General features: G+C 38.8%; 1 pseudogene; it reads right to left on the bottom strand.

The window, feature by feature from the left end:
- Positions 1–941: 941 nt before the first annotated feature.
- LOC129246601 (U2 spliceosomal RNA) lies at positions 942–1,108 on the bottom strand (annotated as a pseudogene).
- Positions 1,109–19,059: the final 17,951 nt, after the last annotated feature.

The following is a 19,059-nucleotide window of genomic DNA, read 5'->3' on the forward strand; positions in this document are numbered from 1 at the left end:
TTTCCTTCTGTTTTCCAGAAGTGTATGGTATAGCAACGCTCGAATTTTAATTAGTTGTCCAGGTGGACCCCTCGATAATTATATTGCTTTTAAAAGCATTCCAACTGAAAAAATGCAAAATATATCTCTACTTAAACTTGGAAAAACTGGACTAAGCGATTTTCGAGCTAAGTGGCTAAAACCAAAGTCGCTTGAACTTCATTAAACTGTCGTTGCTTTTACGTACAAATTTTTGCTTAGCGGGCAGATAAGTGTTGAATCGAAAGCAATTGTTATTTTTATAAAATGTATCAAGTTTTAAGCAGCTAAAGGGTTTAAAGAAAAGTCAGTCATAAAATACACTACTAATACATGAAAATTAATCTTCAGTTCCTTTGTAAAATATTCTTCAATAAATATACAATAACAAGATAAAAATTGCTTAGTTACTGCAATTCAATTAAAAAAACCTGATTAGCTTAAGAAGTACAAATGGAGGCTGAATTGTCATCCAATAAAAACTTCACAGATACAAATGACTCGAGAAAAATTGCACAAGAAGCAGAAACTATTAAAGAAACAAAAAAATACCAGTCTAACGGTTAGACTCGATAGAAGTGAAACCTTCCGTAAAACAAACTGAGAGAGAATAAGACGAAAGCAGCATTAGGAGCGGGATAATTATAGGTTCATTATAATATTGCTATAAAGTTCATATTTTATTTTCTTCATTTTATCATTATTCATCCTCAATGTTTTCAATTTCAACAAATGATACGAGTGGCTTATGATAGATAAAATATGATACAAATGCTTTGGTTTCGATGTTGTCAAAAAAAATACCCAAACGGACCGAAGAAACAGACTTACAAATTTCTTCCATTTTCGTCTACTTGTATTCATATAAAAATTTATGTCTCTTCCCACCAAAGCTAAATGTATTAGTATATTTCTTCTTGTATTTATTCAAGGCCGAAATCCCGGCGGTACTGCAATACCGGGCCAACCCGTGGCAGAGGTGGAGAGCAAGCCCCTAAAACACTCCGCGCATTTCCAAAAATCATTTTAACATTTGTTAAGATGATAAGAACAGATACCACACTACCTAGTCAATAGATTTTCTAATAAACCTTTTGAGAATTACACGCTCACAAAAATTATTTATATCAACATATAATATAACGCTTCGTAACTAAATAACTTTTAGGCCAGCGACGACAGCATGACGCGGTAGCCGAGCGACTAGCAATGTGAGCTTCCGATCCAAAATCCTTGGTTCGAATCATAAGAAAAAATAAAAGTTATTTTTATTTAGTTCGTCGCTACGTTTATATCAACATATAATATAACGCTTCGTAGCCAAGAGGGTCGCTTTTTCGTTTCACTTTTCCTCAAATCACTCCCAACGATTCTAAAGAAGTTTTCACTTCAAAAATTATTGAAGAAACTTGGGTAGTTCCTTAATTATTTTGGTTTTTGTTTTTAATAGTGCAGAGTCTTTCAAAAATGACGCCTAGATGTAGTAAATAATTCCTAGACGATTCGAAGCGCATTCATTAAAGGTGGAGGGGCTAGAACAACAAGAATGTTTTGTACGTTTGATTGTTAAAACAAAGTATTGGAAAACTAGAAAACAAATAATGAATTCGCCTTGTGGCATTCTGAGCTGACAGCCACGTGGACACGGCGAAAGAACAAAAATTGAAATTTGAAAATGATATTTGTCAGGTAGACAGATTAAAAATGTTTCACGATAGAACAACGCGTTATAATTATAGAAATTTATTATAAAAATGGTTGATCTTTAAGACCAACACATCACAAAATTCGGTGGAAATAATAGTCCCAATGAGTCGACAAGTCAAAGGTTCGGGAAATTGGCTCTGTCGAGTATTGAAAAAGGACTGGCGGACCAAAGTCCAACTTTTAAGCTTTTTCATAAGTCTACAACTTTTTTCCTTAAGTATAAAATTCAACAACATTTACCATTTACAGAACCCGGTATTGCATCTGTGGACTTCCTTGCAGGGTGTTCAAAACATTTAGACATGAATGTATGTATCTATGTTTGTATGCTAACAATTGTACTTGTACGTTTGGATAATAGAATGCGTCTGCTAGCTTCATAGTAAAAGCAAAAAAATTGTATTTGCGCGTTAGATGAAAAGCAATAGGATTAGACGGATGAAGTGAGGACTATTTTAAGAACGTCTACAATGCGCAAAGAAATAAAGTAAATTTATTTAAAACGAAAAAAGTGAAAACCCAAAACAAAATAGCATCGCGGCGATAAAAAATTGTAAACAACAATTGTGTTATATGTGATGTGAATATGGCGCGCATTTTGAAATAAAAATTGTCAAGCTTTTGAAATGGATTTGCCTCCATAACATCCGGCTCTTGTGGCTTAGGAGCAACATCTTGACGTCACTACTTTTATTCGACTGCTTTTTAATCTTGCACTCCATTTGTACTTCTTCTCTGAAGGAAATGTGTATTTAGATTTTTGGTAATTAATATGTAATACAAGGTGGCGTAAACTCATGAATTATTAAATAAAAAAAAGGGTTTTGAATGATGGAAATTTATATATATTAACCTTTACGCGTTTCATTGCTTGACTATTTATATATATTCACAATGGCGTACGATACCATTTGCAAAAATTATAAATTTTCCGATATATATATGTATATAAAATCCTTTTGGGTGTTTGCCCGAGCTCCATCCTATTTGTGGCGTGCGTCTTGTTCGTGTTCCACAAATGGAGGCACCTACAGTTTCAAGCCGACTCCGAACGCCAGATATCTTTTATGAGGATACCCATTCGGTTACGGCTGCCGCAAAATCTTACGATAGGATGATTAATTTTGCGCCACCTAGTAAGCAGATAAGTGAAAGGATTGAAGTACCACTCTGGCACTGCCCAAGTAGCATTAACTCGTCGTTTTGATATAGATATCTACAGCCAGCCAAAGCTGTTGATGTAATGGAGAAGGTTGGTGGTATTTAGGTTGGCGCACTGCCCTAGGCTGTCGAAGCAAGGAGCACCCAGTGACATTATCGTCTAGCTGCCAAACCCGAATATTTACAGGGAAAATGCTCATAGTCGTCTTCTCGGAAAGGTTCCCACAGCTTCTGCAATGGCGACTAAATGGCAAACCCAGCTTTTCTTCGTGAGTGCCGATCGTCCAATGACTGGTAAGTACAATTACAAGTTTGAAAATTAAATGGCGTAGAGTTCCCAGGACTATTTGCGTCTTGCATCTATTGTGCTGGAGCCATATGATTTTCAAAATAACACATGAAGAAATGAAGCTCCATCTGATCTACGCTTTCTTGAGAAAGAAGTAGTGCAATTCCGGGTGCGAGACTTTGAGACCAACTCAGTCGAAGACATCCTGGTAAGCTCATCAGCAATTTCATTTCTGTCTATGTTCTTACATCCTGGAACTCAGATCAGAGAAATGATACTTGCCCACCCAAGAGTTTTTGGTCTCCTCCTTACAGGAGTTCACCAGTTTGGATCTGCAACATGGCGTTCTCAGAGCATTGATTGCAGTTTGACCATCGGAGAAAATGTTAATATGTCCCTCGCTCCCACGTTCTCTAAGCATTTTCCATGCCTGCGGAATCGCAAATACTTCTGCCTAAAAAACACTAGCAGTATTCGGCAATTTTGAGGAAATATATAAATTCGCTGATTTAGAGTAAACCCTTGCTCCGGCTCCCGATTCCATCTTGGCGGCGCCAGTGAAGACAGAGGTACCAGCTTCGTTGCAGATTTTCCTCAATCCTGCTTACTTGGAAAGATTGCCCTGGCCCGACACTCAAGCTCCAGTTTGAGGAAAGAGAGATTTGTACGAAGTTCAGCGAAATAGGGTGTTACCTGCCCAAAAATGCTCCCATGTCCCTTGAGGGATTGTCTTCAGAGGCCAACCTCCTTTAATTGAATTGCACTTTTAGCAGCGAGGGAAATAACGTAAAAGTCGATGGGGAGTAAGTGCAAAATGGCATTCAAAGTAGCACTGGGGCAAGTTCTACATTCCTTTGCACCCTTCCCAGTTTAGTGATATTATAGCCCTTCCAAGGAACTTTCCAGCAAATCAGGCGCTAAAATTCGCAGAACTACTACGTTATTCATCCAAAGCACGGCCGACAGGTCTTGGCTTGAGTCCCCATCCCGTGCCGAACATAGATTTGCAGGCATAGAAAGCTGTAATGGCCTTATTTATCCGATTTCCAATATGTAGCTTTCATTGGAGCTTGGAGTCAAGTATCACTCGAAGATACCTAACTTTAAGTAAATATGTAAAAGAAGAATTTAGAAATAGGGGCTACTGGGACTCTATACTCGTATATACATATGTATAAGCATAGACTCCCAATTAAATGTGAACGAATAACAGGAGAAGAAAACACACAAATATTTAATGAAGATAAGATTCGAATTCAGATTGAGGTTAGAAATCGACTGAGTTTTATTATTGACGGAGTAAAATAAGGTTTCGATAAAATTAACGATCGAAGTACTGCCCGAAATTTTTTCATCAAATTTATTTATTGGCAGAAGTCAAGAAAACATAATTTCAGGCTGACTACTAAAACTAAAGAATAGTGAAAATAAAGGGTTTTCCAATAACAGGTGTTATTTTGAATGGCCCGTAATTTCGGTAGATGTCACTTTTGAAGCTGTCATTTTTTGATATTTGACAAGTAGAAACTACGCCACGATAAACGCTTAAACAACGCATTGAAATTATTATAATTCACTATAAAAATGGTGAAAGTTTGGCAGAGACGGTTCGTAAAATTCGAACGTTTTTGGGTCATCGTGAAGCACCTTGTCGGAGCGCAAAAAAGAAATTGGTGAAAAAATGTAGCTGTTGGGACAAGTTAAAGATGTGAAGAATAAAACTTGGGCACGTCGCTCAAGAACAGCCGAAAATATTGCTGTTGTAGCCGAAAGTGTTGAAGAAAACCTAGGTTTGTCTATTCCTCGTCGTGCTTTAGAATTAGGCATTCCACAAACGTCATTACACCGTATTTTGCATAAAGATTTGGGTCTTAAGGCTTATAAAGTCTAGTTAAGACAAGAACTCAAGCCGGTCGATCATCAACAACGTCGTATCTTTACTGATTGGGTAGTTGAAATGCATGAAATTGATCCGGAAATTCATGGAAAAATCCTCTTGAGTGATGAAGCCCATTTCCACCTCGGTAGCTTCGTCAACAAGCAAAATTGTCGGATATGGGGCTTAGAAAATCCAAGAGTTATGGTTGAAAAGTCTCTCTACCCTAAACGTGTGACTGTTTGGTGCGGTTTATGGTCCGGTGGAGTCATTGGACCTTACTTTTTCGAAAATGAAGCTGGAGCAACAGTTACGGTGAATGGATTGCGCTATCGAGAGATGATTAACGATTTTTTATGGAATTTATGGAATTTACGGAATTAGAAGGTATTGATCTAAACAACGTATATTTTCAATAAGACGGCGCTACGTGCCACACAAGCAACGAAACTATTGATCCTAACACCTCTTATTGGAAAACCCTTTATATACAAATTCAATTACAAACTTATATCTAATTAAAATATCCAAGCTTACCTCTACCTAACTAAAAGATAGAGTTCATTAGTACAGAAAATTATTTCTTAGAAAATGAAAAATTTAGCAGGTTACAATTGGAGATCTCATTAAAATCTCGCAGGGCACGTTCAATGGGAGCATTGCGAGCATAATTGGCATTGAACTTATTTAAATAGAAAGGAAGAGCCTTACGAAGAATTATGGGAGGTGTAAGAAAATTAATACGTTGAAGCACAAAGGAGCAGTCAATGTCGCCTTTAATAACACTGAAAACAAACGGGAGAGACAAAATCGATCTTCTACTTTCTAAGGACTCCAGGTTGATCAAAAGCAAATATGATGTGTAAGATGGTATAGGGTCAGACAAAAAGAAAATGTAAGAAAATTGGGTCTTGTCAGCCAGCATTACAAATGTTAAAGTCGATTTTAAATCAAGCAGTTTTGGTTGATTCCCAAAATATTGTCTTCCACTCATCGTAGGAGGGCTTTTGAGCGACACTCACAAAATGTATTGCACTTTGTACTGGTATTGCAGTGGTATTAAAGGTAACGGAAATCAATTTTTTGTTCATGGTAGTGGTATATTCGGTTGGGGAATAAGTGCATAGTGTTTTTATATTTTCTTTTATTTTACAACGATTTGTTTGTTGTTTGCCAAAGGCTAAGTTATCATTCGATAGAACTCTTTCTGCTCTACAAAAATCTGTGTTAATTGTATTTTTAGTTATTTAATTTTTTATTAGTTTTGAGTATTTTAGTTGTGCCTAAAAATTAGAGAATTTTGGTATGTAAATATGTAGTTGCTGCCCCCAAGCTGGTAATGGCAAGCCTCGGGCGTTTAAAATTGTATACCTCCACTTCGACAACTGCAGGACGCTCATCATAAATTGGAGGAGAAGCTATTTACATTTTTTTGTACTCTCTTTTTTATTGAAATGTTATAAATTCTTAAATACATACATTTCATTCAATTACACCTGCAACTATCAAGTAATGTTTTTCTAGTAATTAAAATGCGACAGTACTTACAGGAAATACGTAAACATACTGGAAGACAGGTGACAGAAATTCACATCTGTTGGCCGTCCGCTTAAATTTGTGGAACAAGATCATGAAGTTTTTTCCGTTTAAGTCTCCGGATTGGCACATCTGAGGTGGCAAGTCGCCGAGCCTCAGCGTTGGTATATTTTTTGAGCGTTTTGGTATGATAGCGACGTAATCTTCAGGTAACTATGTACATAAGTCAATGTTTCTCACCACGTGTGTTTACTGGTACGTTTACTGCGCTTTATAAACTTGTTTTAAAATCGTTGAATTTTTCCAATTTGCGTTGGTTTAGCACAGCCCCACAGCAGTATACCATAAGCCCACGCAGGCTTAAATATTTGGTTATCAATTAAAAGTTTATTTTGAATGGAATGAGGTGAACTTCTTCCTATAAGCCAATTTACTTGCTGTATTTTAAAGTTTATTTCAGCATGTTTTATTTTAATGTGCTCTTCTAGGTTAGGTTAGGTTAGCCTGGTTGGCATTAAGCCACGCATAGACCTTTTGGTACCTAGTGATACCAGATGAAGACCGACTTCTTTGAATACTGCAAGTAGACATCATTTAGGATGTCAACACTTTCTGCGAATCTAAGCCGAGCTGTGAGATCCGCTTTTGAGATGTCCTCCAGACCCTCAAACAGTGGGCCTCCCAGGCATTTTAAACGCGTTTTTTAATAATGCCGGACAAACGCACAGAAGGTGTTCTAAAGTTTCCTCAACATCCTCTCTGCATTTTCTGCATTTGTCCGTGTTAGTATCCCTATTTTGTGAGCATGTGCGGCGAACATATTTTGATCTGTCAGCATACCTATATTAGTTCTGCAGTCCTTTCGTGAGAGAATAAGCACGAATTGAGTCAGTTTTTTCTACTTTGTTGTACACATAACTTTTGCTGTTTTGCATGTGGTCAGATGAGTCCGCCTAGCTTACACTCGTTTTTTCATGTAGTCGTCCATTTCGTTGTATATTGTATCATATTTATACGTCGTTTTTTTTTTTGTTGTTTTTGTATGACGTTCTCTTATTCAAATGGTAGTCTAACAGCACTTTTTGCTATCTCATCTAGTATTTCGTTCCCCATAATGCCTTTGTGACCAGGTACCCAATAGATATGCAGCCTTCTGTTTGCGACTAGCCTTTCTATGGCATCCCTGCTCCGTTGAACATTTTTGGACTCAATACAATATGAGCTTATTGCTTTTATTGCTGCTTGATTGTCCACATATATATTAATTATTATTGAGTTCTTTCCTGTTTTTGTGTTGGAGCTAGCCCCGCAGCTTTCCCCACAGCAAAAACTTCCGCTGGGAAAATACTGCTCTGGTCGGGCACCTTGATAAGCTAGCTTATCCCTAGTTTTGAGCAGTAAATGCCCGCTCCCACTCCGTCCAAAGTTTTAGAGCCGTCTGAGTGGATGTGAAAAGTCCTACGGCCAGGTTTCATGCCTTTTTGCCATCTCTCCTCTTCAATTATAGTACGAAATGTTCTCTTCCAATTGAAGTACGGAGTCATGTAGTCCGTGCAACCTGAACTCCTCTTTCCTATTGCTCTTCAAGGGACGATATTGAATTTTTTTTTGCTGGTAAAATCTACATGGATTGATTTAGTGGCATTTTTATACGACACTTCATAGTCCATGCAATGATTTTGTTAACGTCCGCCTGGAGTTTACGAGTGGACTGAGGACATATGTACTTATAGTTATACTTACATACACGTACTTATATTCACACTTACCTAAGCTCAAATGTTTTCTGCAAGAGTTATTTAACACCTGGTTTAACAAAATGTATTTGGTAGCAGATCTGAAGCTAATTTCCTTTGTCTAGTTTAATGTTTCCATTCTTTCCAATACTTTCAATTAGAATGGTTAGCTTATTTTAACACAGACTAGATTTTTAAGTGCATTTTATGCATAAGTAGATGTACATTTCCTTTAAGTACAACACCTCAATATTTATGCTCGCATTCAAACCTGTCATTAGGGGGCTCGCTGAAAGGCAAATACAAGATTAAGCGAGTCCGAGAGGAATTCCTTTTTCAAAACCTACATGCATGCGTGTGTGCACTTATGTATGTGTGTATGTAGATACGCAAATGTACGTGTGCTTGTTGATGGGAACACGAGACGCCGATATAGAATCTGTCTAGTGATGGTGTGGTTTTTAAAAACCAGAAGCTAATTTGTTTTTCTCATTCCATTTTGCGCCACCTTCTTACTTGATTGCCTCGCGTGCCTCCATCTGACTTCATTCGATTGTAGATGTTTATGGAGAGATACCCAGTTGGAAAGAACTGGCTGGTTTGCGATCTACTACAAGCAGTTCTTCACTTGAAATGTATGTAACAGCATAAAGGAGTCGAGATAGTTATAGACTTATGTACACTTATGGATAATAAAATAGGTATGCAAGATTGTGAACTGGCTACTTTACTTTCATTTATTTAGTGGCTATTAATTTTTTATAAAAGTTTAAATTATTGTAGAACAAAAACCATATAAACCGTTTTTTCTAATTCAGTTGCGAAAATTCTACAATTCTGCAAATTTTCAAATTTTGTATTCAGCAGCGGTTTTGCAGTTTTGTGCTGGTGGTGATGGATATGTTGTCTGAGTGGCACAGCCCAATTAGCGCAAAATATGCCATTTTTATGCACCACTTGTACAACCACTGCTTTTTATTAGTCGTACCATCTTTATTTGACTATAAATCTGCTTATGCCATCTGTTTTCTTTTCTGCAATTTCTTTCAAGTTAACCGTCGAGAATTTCCTCAGCATTCTATGTCGGAGAGGTCCCAGACGTGCGCACTCACACAAACAGAGAAATACTGTTTCTTCAGATTCTTCTTGATTGCCGCTTCTACATCTATCGTTTTACGGCCACCACATCTTTCTAGCATGATCTCCCAAAGGCCAGTGGTCGGTGGTTGTTGACGTAATTCTGAATAAGTCCGCTCATGGCTTTCTTAACAACTCATCACTTCTGTATTTGTTGAAACTTCGGGGACGTTTGTTTAACTATTTTGCATCCGTGTTAGTCCATCTGTCAACGCCCTGCTTCTGGAATAGCCGGAAGATCTTCCTTTTCTGCACGCCTTGAGGACAGCATATTTCTACCGCTTCGGATTCGATATAAGATGCCCCCTGTTTTGCTAGTTTATCAGCTATCTCATTGCCTTCTATGTTTCTAGGGCCAGGAACCCAGATGAGAGTGATGTCTGTCCGGCGCGCTAAAGCATGAAGTTCTTCTTTGTCTTGTCTGATGATTTTTGAATTGTTGTAGGTGACTTTAGAACTAAACAGCTGCTTGGCTGTCAGAAAAAATACATGCTTCCGATAGTTGTTGTGGCTGGTTTTTAAGTATCCTGCAAGCTTCCCTTATGCGGAGAACTTCTGTTTGAAAAATACTATTCCTATTCCTCATGCAAAAAAGACTTGGGAGTTTCGAGGTCTTTCGAAAATACACCGGCGCTGACACCGCAATCCATCTTGGATCCGTCAGTGTAAAGTGCAGTTGTATTCTCTTTGACTACTTTGACTACTTCCGCGTGGTGAACTTTACCTTAAACTCTATTCAAAAGCCTAGGGTGGCGGTAGTAAAATCTGATGAGTTGCTAGTAAGCCTTTGGCTGCCTAAGATAAAATATGACCAAACATCCTAGCTTTCCTAAAACCGCCTTAATTTATTCTGAAGGCGGTATTCATTGCAGTTAGCCGTAGTTGTAAGTCTATGCAGTGTAATTTTAGTGCAATAAAGTGCAAATTGCAAGTTAAAACACCGTTTTTTGACACTTTTTTTTGCTGACGGTCCATTTTCTTCCACATAAAAAAATTTTCGATCGTACTTTGTGGGGTACAAAATATCGTGACCCTTTCAGCGCATCCGTTCGTTCACCCGATAGCTCGGGCAAAAATGAATATGCTTTAATGAAACTTTGTACACATATTACTCCTTATCCAGATAGGTTGGTATAGAAAATGGATGAAGTCGGGTAACAACCACGCCCAACTCAGGCTCACTTTTTGTATTAAGACTAAATTTCCATCTGTCCTGATATTAGGTTAGGCCTAATCGGCAATATCCTTCAAGGATGTAAAATATGTTGATACTAGACATATTTGTCGAGACCTACAGAAAGCAGGGTAGTGGCAAAGTAGGTGCTCCACACCTCGCTATGGACTAATGCCATGTTGGCTGGTGGGGGTGAGACACATATCGACCAGATTTTCCAGAGGTTGTTCCGCTCCAGAAAGGAGAGTGATGGAAATATGTCTAAAGTGCTAAGACGCTTGCCTATCAATGAAAATGTTTGCCGAGTATTAAGAGGAGTTAATTCCAGAGCTAATTCAGAGCTGCTTTTGTTGGGGCATAGATTTCAGCTTGAAATATACTACAGTAATTAGGGAGTCTGAAAGACGTTTGGAGATTGAATTGTGAACAAAAGACACCCGATCCTATTCCTGTAGGAAAGACTTTCCGAAAAAGCTCGAGCCTTACTCTATCTAGACCTGGACATTCGCATATATAATATAATGGAAACGACTTTCTATCCCCCCTACGCCTAACAGCTTCTGCAGATGAGATTGAAAGGAAGGTTAAGTCTGACTCCATGATCTTCTACCTTTCAGTGATCCGTAAGGGTTGCAGTGATACGTGAGATGCTTGGGCGAGAGTATCCTAATAGATAATTCGTTCTATGGATGCTGTACCATGCCCATGCTTTTCTTGTTGTAGTGTATGCAGTTAATTGCTCCCACATTCTCTCGGCTAATCATAGAAGTGTGAAACAATGGATGTTTTAATTGCATTGAATGGGGTAGCAACTGCCACTAGTGCCGAACCTTTTCTTGCTAGCTCATCGGCCATCTCATTACCTCCTATATTCTTATGACTGGGAGCCCATATCAGAGTAATTTGAAGCTACTGACCAAGCCATTTTAGTTCCCATCTACACTGTAAAACTAGTTTGGATCAAACGGAATTGGAACCTAAGGTCTTGATAGCTGCTTAACTGTCTGAAATGGTAGCTACTCTTGCACCAATTTCTTTGTCGTGTTTTAGTGATTTGCAGGTTTCTCTGATTTCTAATAGTTTTGCTTGGGACACGCTGGCATAGTCGCAAAGTCGAATTGATTTGGGTAAGTTGAGCGCCTCCGAATAGAGGCCAGTTCCACACACCACAGTTCATCTTGGAACTGTCAGTATAGAATTCATTATCACCGTATAATTTTAATCCATGAAATTGTAATCTAAACAAAAATAACTTGAATTATCTATTCGTTTTACCACATGAAATCCAATAATTCGTTACGGGCAAAATCCCACGTGAAACTAGTAAATATCCACAGAGTATCATGTAAAAATTGACATCATATGAAGCCACTACATTTTCCCTACAGAGTACTATAAACACTTCCATGTGTACATACAAAGATGTTAAGTAGGCGTTCGAGCATTTTGTGTTGATTGTTAAAATTGAAAATAAGTGCAGCACTTATGCACTGCTGACCTAAACTGAGACAGTCTGTCTGTCCCGGCTCGATCGGACCGACCAACTCGTGCCAAATGTGACGTGATGATTAAGACGAAGACGTCGTAGAGTAGGGACAGAGATAGGGAAACAAGTGCATGTCTGCTGCATGTCTGAAGCTGAACAGTCCGACGCCCGAGGCGAAGAGTGATACGAAAAAGCAGCGCTGCAATAAAAATAACAAGCATTGTGGTTTTTGATTGGCTGGCAGACTGGCAGGCTGGCTGGCTGATTGTCATGCTTCTGTATAGTCCAAAAATGGAACAGCCAAAACAGACTAAGGTAAACAGGTAGAAAGAAACAAATACGCTGACTTGGACACATTCGTATATATGGTACAATGTTTAAAAATATGTCACCGTGTGATATTTATTCAGAATATTCGTTTAGAAAATAATATAATAATTTCGAATCGAATGATAGTCGCATAGAAATTTCGAGGCGAATAATAGTCGAAAAGAAATTTCAAATCGAACCTTAAATCTATACGAAGTACTCGGCTGTGGCTTTCATAAGGCGCCTTAAGTTGTAAGTATCCTCAAATGAATAGACTATTTTTTTTTGTTTCGGTGAGGTAGGGTTCTTAAATGCCTTCGCACTTACAGCGATTGTCGTCTGCTGCGTCGAGTGACGTCGCCACTAAAACAATCCCTCCTCCTCTTCTGGGGAGACTCACTTCCCGAGACTACTTTTTGCATAATTCGGGAGAGCCCAGAGCGACGTCCACGATAAGCATTAGTTCTATTCGCCCCGTCTGAATTCACCATGCTTGTAACTAGCATCATCTTATATGCTCGTCTTCTTATATCTCTGTCAGTGAGACTTCGCTTGTTGTTGTTTGCGCCGATGTCTATCTTTTTGCCCCGTAACAATCCTTCAACGTATCGTTTGACCTCATTCCAGTTTTTCCCGCGTTCATCTTAACGTTCACATTGGTTGGCGCGATGGCTCCAATCTGCTCCCTCAGAGCATATCTTTCCACGAGCGAGAAAGAACGTGTGTTCGGCGTCATCGCTCGGTGCTTCGCTGTATAAGCACCTGAGGTCACTTACCTTACCCATGCGGCTTATGTATGCACTTCCGGAAGTTTCTGGGGCCCGAGAGGAACTGAGTCATGAAATAGCCTATTCCCCCGCTGTTATTTTGAACTCATGTGCCTTTTACAGGAATCAGCTTCGCCATCTACCTACCAGTCGATTCAATGTCCCATTGGTTTGGCCACCGCTGCATGGCTTGGCATCTCCGTTCCGCGGCGATGCACGATCAAGAACATCCGCATGTAAGGAAGTTAAAATATGCTTCAGAGAGTTGATACTGCGTAACCTGTAAAACCTTTATAATAAAATATATATATTTTTATATATAATTGGCGCGCACACCCTTTTTCTGGTGTTTGGCCGAGCTCTTCCTCCTATTTGTGGTGTGCGTCTTGTTGTTGTTCCACAAATGGACAGATCTACAGTTTCAAGCCGACTCCGAACGGCAGATATTTTTTATGAGAAGCTTTTTCATGGCAGAAATACACTCGGAGGTTTGCTATTGCTGCCGCGGGGCGACCGCTATTAGAAAAATCTTTTTCTTAATTTTGGTGTTTCACCAAGATTCGAACCGACGTTCTCGCGGCGAATTCCTAATGGTAGTTACGCACCAACCCATTCGGCTACGGCGGGCGCCAATAATAATAATAATAATAAAATACATTTTTATAATTTTGGTGATTTTGCAACGAATGTTTAATGTGTTTTTCTTCTTCTTAACTGATTCTACAACTCTTTGATGCGCCAAATACCTCTTTCCTATGTCCGCCGATGTCCATTGTTTTTTCAACGGAGTGTTGTCGCCCAGTCGGCCATATACACGGTTTGGTCATTTTGGCCAACTCAGCTATAGTATTTTGCATTTTTACGTGTCCAACGAGCCTGGCTTGATCTTCTGCCTGACACTGTTATTGGTGTTGGTTCCGATATAGACCGAGTTTTGTTCCAAATACTTAGGGACCATCCGATCGTTTGTTTAATGCAAAGACCTCTCCCGGCTTATGGGATCGCCCCCTGCTTCTGCTAAACTTTAACCGAGCACCAATTGATGAACGAAAATGTATGCAGGTACGCATAAACATGTATAAATACCCAGACATATGCGGCGAATGCAAATTCCTTTAATTCATATTCATGCTCACATCATTTAAAAATAAAAAGAATTCGATTTCTTTTCAACAAATTTGTAAACTTGAACATAGTGCAGTTCGATGGCCAATATGTTTATTGTTGTTTGCTATTGGGCTGCTATTGCAAACATGCCAGCCAGTCGGTCATTAAGTCAGACATATAAAATAAGACAGCCCTGTTCAGTATCCTCTTCCCTTTTATTGTTGTCGCTTCCATCGTCTCAGACGGCTATATTTCAGCATTCAATGTTATTTAAATTGCATCGGCATCGGCAGCGGCGGAGCAGACAAGCAGCGCATGCATTTCACCGACTGCGGTTGGCTGGCTGCTTGTGTTTGTGCTTTGGTGTTTAGTCCAATTTAGGATGCATGCTTCATTCAGGACATTACGCTCTTAAAACTGCTGGCGAGTGAGTAATTATATCTGTCTGGACATGGCGCGAAAACGAACAGACAGAAAAAATAATGCTTGCAATAAGTTTTTTACACTGACCAATATCAAATTTTTATGGATGCATTTTCTGAAGAGTTTTGATTTTTTGGCATAAGAAGCTGAGTTTCAAGGTCCAGGTGAAAGGGGAATGGCAAGTAATATGAAATTTGATAACAAGAAATTCTTAACGAGTGGTAGGCCCCGGCACAGACCACTCTTTTTCTTACAAATTAGTTTTATTATTTTACGTGAATATTAAAGCTGATAAGTAAATATTAAAATAAATTCTTAAACTAATGGCAGAGAATGCATTTACATACACACGTGCAAGTCCGTGCCAATTTACGTCCCACTATAAAAGAAAATAATCATTTTATTTATTTATTTATTCATTATCCCCAAATTAAGTTCTGACTTAAAAGCCTCTCGTGAGTTAGAGAATATTTATAATTAAAAAAAAAAAAGAAAATAGTTAGACTGCCTTATACAACGTGTAAGGGATTCATTACGACTGAAATTGGTCTTGTAATAAGGTAAATGGAACATATTGCTGAGTCTAGGACAATTGAAAAGTATTAGCTTCAGTAAGAGGTGACGTTTGATATGATTGTGGCTATGTCTCCGCATATCTACCATAAGGTTGGCAATGCTAACAAAAGGTATCTACTTTTATATGCAGGCAAACTACAACGCCACCGAAGGAAATGAATGGATAATCTAGTGAAACTTTTCTGAACCTTCTCAATTTTTAAAGATGAACCCATGTAGAATGGGTCCCAGATAATGTTGCAATGGAGGTTTGATTTAACAAGAGAAAATTACAAATTCTTCCACGTAGAAAGATTCTGGAACTTCTTTGAATTTCTTACTACAAAGTCGAGCATAGACCTAGACTTAGCAATCATAAAGTTTAGATGTTTAGAAAATGACATTTTCGAAGTAGATAAATATGAAATTTTTGCGAGGATGATGGTGCCCAACTGGTAATCGAAATCATACGCAACATTGCGTCTAGTAAACGACTAGTGCTGGCATTTAGCAGCATTAAGAGGAAAGGAGTAATCACCAGAAGTCTTATGCAGTCCTCTAGAAGTCTTATGCAGTCAGCTACGTCCCCTATACGACTGTAAATTTTCAAATCATCTGCATACTTCAGACAAAAGAAAAACCTCTGGATTATCATTAACAAAGGCTAAGAACAATAGAAGTTCGAGATGGCTACCTTGAGTTAACTTTGATGGCATCACATTTTATAATGTTTATACGAATGAACCCAATTGAACTCAGCTTTTTAAGTTGATTAATAGATGCTCTGATTGGTCTGCTACCACTTGATGCTTTCATCCAAGGAGAGGCCTTGAAGGCCATCTGCAGGCTGAAACAATATGGAAACTGGTACGGCCCTTGTCCGGCATTGGAAAACAGAGAAGGCATGTTGACTCCATGCCATCAAGAGTCGTACTTGGAAAGAGATACAGTTTAGTGCTGCCAGAGGTTTAGCTGTGGTCAAACTCTGAAAATGAGCCCGGCAAACACTGTTTTCGCATTTTCACGGATGACTCCAGGACCGAGCAGGGCTCCGGCTCTGGGGTCTACGTGGAATCCAGCTGGACAAAACTGGACACTTTGCTCTTGGAATGCATGAATCTGTGTTTCAAGCGGAGGTGTATGTTGTTCAAGAAGCGATGAACTTTGTTGTGGAAAACAGATGGAGAGGCAGATCTATATGTGTCTGCAGCGACAGCCAAGCTGCGCTCATGGCCTTAGACAGCCCCTCAACCACATTAGGGGTAGTCGAGTCCTGTAAATCCAGGCTGAACTATGTCGGCAGACATAATAGCCTTATGCTAACATGTGTCCCAGGACACGTGGGTAACGAGACCTCTAAGTCCTTAGCAAGGATGGGCTCTGAGGCCAACTTCTTTGGCTTACTACATCCTACAAGCGAGCTTAGCAGGCTGAGAGAGGCTGCAGATGGACTAAACTGATGTTACCTGTCATGTCCGATCGACTGTCGCAAACCCTCCTGTCATTAAAAAGAAGGGAGTGAAGACAGCTGGTTGGAATGATGACGGGCTACTTTCTGTGGGCAAAGCACATGGAAAAGGTAGGCATCTCAGACAGTGTACTCTGCCCAGCTTGTCAAGAGGAGGATGAGACGGCGGACCACTTCCTGTGCGTCTGCTCCGCTTTCGTTCGAATCTGGTTTGAGGTCTTTGGCACCGATGTGTTAAGAAGAGCCACCTTCATACCACAAGATCTACTCAGATATCTTCGGAGATCGGGGAGATTTTAAGAAAATTAAAAGGGAATCCGACTTAATTAATGTCGGAGTGCTGCACTTGCTGGTTGTGCCGACAAAAAAAAAATAACAGTATGATACGAGATCTGAAATTTGGAAGAGAATCAAATCATTCATCAGTTTCTCAAAGAAGAAAATGCGCCAGAAGTCAGCGATTTATTAAAGATTATTGTTAAAGGTTGGGCTAACAATGTAAAACAGTTCTTTAATAATATAGGAGGGAAGCCGTCTACATAGTACCGATTAAGTTCACATAACTTTGATTTAGTAACTTATTAGCCTTATTATTATTATTATTATTATTAAGGGGCGATTTAGTACAGCGTTCTAAAAAATCTATTGTGCCCCCTTCATGGATTTAGAATATTTCTTTGAACCCAACTTCAATAAATTTTATTATTTTTATTATTTTATTGATTTTTATTTCCTTTTCTGGTAAAATATGTTGTACCGCTTAAGGCTTCACAGACGTGAAACTTCGTCAGCAACATTTATTGTCAAATGAGAAGAAACGTCAAAATGAAAATTGAACAAATGTAAAGGAATAAATTTATGAGCATCGAGCCAAAAGCAATTGGCAAATTTTGGTAAGAAAAATATTTTTAAAGATGCTAGTACACCTAATTACATATATTCTTTTTAACAGGTTACACTATATTTACCGGTGTTTGGGTAGTTTTTCGAACCTCCGACAGAACCACCAGCAATCAATCAACAATGCTGGAAGAAGCGGCCTGCGGCGGTTTTAGTTTATTAATGTTTTTTTTTACTTCGGTTTGTTATGTTTAATGTACATAAAACATACACAACAGTCAGAAAATAAATAAATAATAAAATGAAATAAATTTAATTCAATTCAATTCAACCGAATTAAATAACATAAAGTAAATATATATAAATTAAATTAAGTTACAATAAAATGAAGTAATATAAAATAAAATCAAAGTAAAAAGAAATAAAATTAAGTAAAATGAAATGAAATAGCATAAAGTAAAATTACATTTCATTAACACTTCTTTGTTACTTTTCAACCTCCCCGTAGGTCATTTGTGTGAATTTCGCTCCTAACATATACGCCGTACTTTGTAGCAACTGCTCGAGAAGTGGCTCCATGTGCTGTAGAAGAGGCTTAAACTTGGAATTCTGAGCCATCTCTGCTTTACTTAACTCCACATCACCATTAATTCGCTCCACAGTTGCAGAGCCGCATTAGAGTTTTTGGAGCGCTTGCCGATGTACTAAATGTCGACGGCTGGAAATAGAATAGGAAAAGCGGCCGTAAAGTGGTTTACGCTAAAAAATGCCGAAGCCTTTAATAAAACGGCGGCCGCCGTAGCCAATAACCTGGTGTGTGACTACCTTTCGGTAGTGCCCCGGTTCGAAGCACCGAGTTTGAAAAGAGTGGTCGCCCCTCGACAGGCAATGGCAAACCTTCAAGTGTATTTCTGTTGTGAAAAAACTTCATATAAAAATACTTTGCCGTGCGAAGGCGGCCTAAACCTGTAGCTTCCTCAGCTTGTGCCGAAAAACATCAAGACGTGCACCACAAATAGGAGACAGAGCTCGGCCAAATACCTAACAAAGGGTGTAAGCGCCAGTTGTACTAAAAACAAGCACTTTTTGAGAAGAAAGTACGAAATTGAATACTTTTTCCTCACCAAATCGGCGTTAATTTCTCCCTTCTACTTCCAAAATACAGTGTTCAGCTAAGGCAGCATTGAATCGAGCTCTCACGACCTACAACACCTTTTATTAGTACAACATGAGCATCATCATTGTTTTCTGATTTTCCAAGCAAACCAGGTCTTTGCACAGTAATTTCAAAGATTTTTGTACCACAAACAGTGATTGATATACAAATTTAACTGACGCACATTTTTTTTTTTTGTTTTTGTTTTTTTTTTTTTTTTGTTTGGTGGGTGAGGTAGGTTTCAAAATGCCTTCGCACTTACAGCGACCGTCGTCTACTGCGTCGTGTGGTGTGGCCACTAAAACAGTCCCTCC

The sequence above is a fragment of the Anastrepha obliqua genome, chromosome 4 (assembly GCF_027943255.1).
Source record: "Anastrepha obliqua isolate idAnaObli1 chromosome 4, idAnaObli1_1.0, whole genome shotgun sequence".
Lineage (NCBI taxonomy): Eukaryota > Metazoa > Arthropoda > Insecta > Diptera > Tephritidae > Anastrepha > Anastrepha obliqua.